This window comes from Hippocampus comes, unplaced genomic scaffold, assembly GCF_001891065.2.
Source record: "Hippocampus comes isolate QL1 unplaced genomic scaffold, H_comes_QL1_v1.1 scaffold145, whole genome shotgun sequence".
In the NCBI taxonomy this organism is placed as follows: Eukaryota; Metazoa; Chordata; class Actinopteri; order Syngnathiformes; family Syngnathidae; genus Hippocampus; species Hippocampus comes.
This window is the reverse complement of record NW_017805994.1, coordinates 493,783-497,970: the sequence shown is the minus strand read 5'-3', so window position 1 is coordinate 497,970 and position 4,188 is coordinate 493,783.

Here is a 4,188-nt window from a genome sequence, read left to right as displayed (position 1 = left end):
TTTTTGGCTGTCACTTCAGCCTTCGTCGGAGCTGTCACTCTTTTCTTGTCTGGAAAAAAAAAAGGAAACCTTTAATCTATTTTCATGAATAAGACGACGAGATGAACGCCATCGCGTCATTCAATCAATTTTGCACCTTACATGTCCAATAATGAATAATAATCAATTTGTGTTTGTGCGTTTTCTGTACCGGGAGTTTCATACAATAATAAAGGAGATGGAAAATAAAATGTTTGCTCACCGACTAATTGTCGAAACCAACATTTCCCAATAAAGCTGCGACAATGCAGTAATACAGGAGCATAAAGAGTGAACACAAACCTTGCAGCGAGAAAAAAAGGTCACAAATATTTGAAATTGAAAACAAGCAAGATAGAACTGTGAGTTCTATATTTTATTGACGTCTGAAACTAAACTGACATTCAAACATTAGTGTCTTAATGCAATGTGAAAAATTGACTTTTGTAAAAAGTAAAGAGGTTGCAAACACATGTTAAAATGATGCATTAACTTCATTAATATTCCAATTAATTTTTCTCTTATTGCTGTGTGGTATGCTCAATCAGTTCCCTTAATTGTTCTGCGCCCATATTCTCATCTGTGTCATTGTTAGTGACGTTTTGTCCACATAATGTCGAAATATTGCCTCACGATCAGAATATAAATAAAATTGTATAGTAACAGTATTCAAGATTACTCCATGCTGCCCTCTGCTGGTAAATTAATCGAAAGACCCAAAACCTGTTCTCGTTATTAGGTGGTGGTGGTGGTGGGGGTTCTATCGCCGTGTTTATACTACTCACAGAATAGGCTCCAACGCTTTTTATGTCTTATTTTTTCGGGTTAAATATTGTAGCGACGTACAGGTGTGTCCGAGTGCGTTGTGTTTAAGAGTAGTGACGACGCACGGCAGGGTATCTTGTGTTGGGTGCTGTTGGAGGAGAGTGGCCTTCTTTCCTCCGCTTGTTCGTTGATTTCCGCAGATTGGTTCACAAAAACAACAAAAAAGTCATCAGAATGATCAGTCAAGTTGGTTCGGTTGATCTTGGTTACATGAACCAAGAGATTGTTCAGAATTTGACCAATCCGGTTGGTTGTGGGACTACCACCTTTCATGGTTGGCCAAATAAGCAATGGGTTTACTCCGAGTTCTCCGCTTTCCTCCCATATTCCAAAAACACGCATGGCAGATTGATTGGGCACTCTATAAATTGTCCCAAGGTGCGATTGTGAGTGTGAATGGTCGTTTGTCTTGGTGTGACCTGCGATTGGCTGGCAAGCGGTTCAGGGTGGACCCGACCTGGTGTCCGAAAACAGCCGGGATAGGCTCCGGCATCTTCCGCGACCCTCGTGAGGATAAAGCGGTTCAGAAAATGGATGAATGGATAACCAACGCACTCTTGTACCTTACTAGTGAAGACGATACTTCACACTTTGTACATTGTATTTTTATTATAGCATATCTTGTATTGTACTGTTGTTGAGATGAAGAAAATAAACTAGATGTAAAACCTTGATGGTGTCATTATTTTATTCCACATAGTTAAATTCGGGTCACTGATGGTGGTGCGGTGCACTTGCCTGACTTGCGTGCGAGCAGCGTGGGATCGATTCCCGCTCAGTGGCGGTGTGAATGCTCGCTTGTCTCTCTGTGTGCGAAGCGACTGACTGGCGACCGGTTCAAGGTGAAGCCCGCCTTCTGAAATACACTCCGGACCAACCCGGCGTACAGTATCCGGGCAGTGCAAGATAACAATCAGTCGCTTTGAAATGGATCCGTTAATGTGAGTAATTAAGAAAGGCATTTGAAGCGGGATTTTGCGGTTGAAAAGGTGTGGTAGATATTTCATCCAATCAGACTACTTGGAATAATTAAACTGATCAACTTAATTAGCTTAATTAAGTTGATTTGACTACGGATCACTGCCATATGGTGCAGGGAAACAAAAAGAGAGGGGAACTAATTAAAAGTAAAATAATGAGGATTTTAATTAACTGGTTCCCCAGACATCAGCAAGTGGGGGGGATGCCGAGTTGTAATTAAAAAGTCCTGTTGTGCTGGCAACATTCGAGCCCTCCCTGCTTTAATATCAGCGAGGGCTCCATCCATCTAATTAAATCTGTAAATGAATTAGGAACGTTGAAGGTCCTCGCCTTCGTTTGCCATCCAACCTTTGGATGCAAACCTTTAAGGCATTTGGAGATTTCTTTTTGCTCAGGAGGGGAACGAGCATTTTGGCAAAAGTACGTCACGGACATGGTTTTAAGGCACCAGCAAACCATGTATTAAAAATATTGCTCAGTGTGTCTCTTATGTTGTTTTGACTCTTTTGGAAAGAATATCTCCAAGAAGTCCAATTTTGGAAAGTCGGTGCCGAATCATGCTCACTTATAATTGCCCTCGAATGAAGGGCGCAACACAAAATGGAATCTTAAGGTTGTATTTGTTCTCGCTAATGCAAACGTTTACCTTCATTTGCTTTTCTTATGAGTGTTAATTACACCGCAAAATAGAATTGCTATTGTTTAACCTTCGGCTTCGAACTCCACCCAAGGACGAAGGATCCATTTATGAATAAAACGAGCAACCGCGGATGATCCGGAGAGACACGATTCACATTCACAAAGGATAAAGCAACCATCTGTTGAGTAATTAAGCGTTTTCATTGGATGTGGGATAATGCCGCTTAATTTAACCGAACGCGATTGTCATCTGTGGGAAATTGCTCGCGAGCATTAAAAGCTATTGAAGCATTTTAAGAGCAAACAGAAGGTTGACCAGATGAGTCTGCGGCGTGGGAAGCGCATTCCATTTTGACCGCGTCTTTGCCGATCATCAGGGTGTGAAATTTGAGCCATATTCGGTTTGCATCTCCTCAGTCCACCTGTCATTTTCTGGCTCCACGGCTGTCGTCATTGCAACCATTTTTATATGGGGTCCCATTTTCAGAGGTTTTTTTGTTTGTTTGTTTTTTTTGAAGCATCTCGCTACAAGTGTACCGTAGTTCCTTACTTTTACTGGAGACGATGAGACTCCCTCCCGGCGGCAGTCATGTTCGCTCCTATGCATCCAGACTCCAAATGAATTGCAAACCTGCCACTGGGAAACAGAAAAGGCATTGATTATTTTCACCAAACCGCCAAATTACCCTTTTCAATTAGTGTTCGGATCTATGCATGTCGCGCATGCAGCTGGCACATTCCCAATGTTCATTAAGTCTTCCGTGAGATTGCGACATCGTCATTCCCGCTTTCTGAAAGATGCCGATGTCATTAGCAGTTGTTTTCGGAGCTGGCTTTGTAGCTTTCACAATGTCTCTGTGGGTCAATTGCGCTTACTTGGTCCAACTTTTGGGTTCTTTCTTTGAAACGACGATTTGGAGTTATATTGTCTGGAGTCAATGTTGTGCAGTGTGCAATGACTGATTGATTTTGCCGTCTTTCGTCAGTTTCATGTGTTCACCGTTCTGACCCAGAGCTGTCTAAATCCTGGCTAAAAGCTAAAAACGCAGGGAATAAAAGGGCAGTTGTCCCGTCGGCACACCCAGCTGGCCACCACGAGGGCACTTTTAACTAGCTTGGCTGATAGAAATCTGCGCTGACATTTTCCTCTCCTTTCTGTCTGAAAGAGCTCTGGACCGACATTACAGTTAAGCATTTCAAAGGCCCGGTGAAATTGCTCTTTTTTAAAATTTACCGAGGCCAGCTCTCCTGGGACATGTCACTCCGGGAGTCACATAAAATAAGACATGAAAAGGTGTTTCGAAACCAACATTTCCCAATAAAGCTGCGACAATGCAGTAATACAGGAGCATAAAGAGTGAACACAAACCATGCAGCGAGAAAAAAAAGGTCACAAATATTTGAAATTGAAAACAAGTAAGATAGAACTGTGAGTTCTATATTTTATTGACGTCTGAAACTAAACTGACATTCAAACATTAGTGTCTTAATGCAATGTGAAAAATTGACTTTTGTAAAAAGTAAAGAGGTTGCAAACACATGTTAAAATGATACATTAACTTCATTAATATTTCAATTAATTTTTCTCTTATTGCTGTGTGGTATGCTCAATCAGTTCCCTTAATTGTTCTGCGCCCATATTCTCATCTGTGTCATTGTTAGTGACGTTTTGTCCACAAAATGTCGAAATATTGCCTCACGATCAGAATATAAATAAAATTGTAT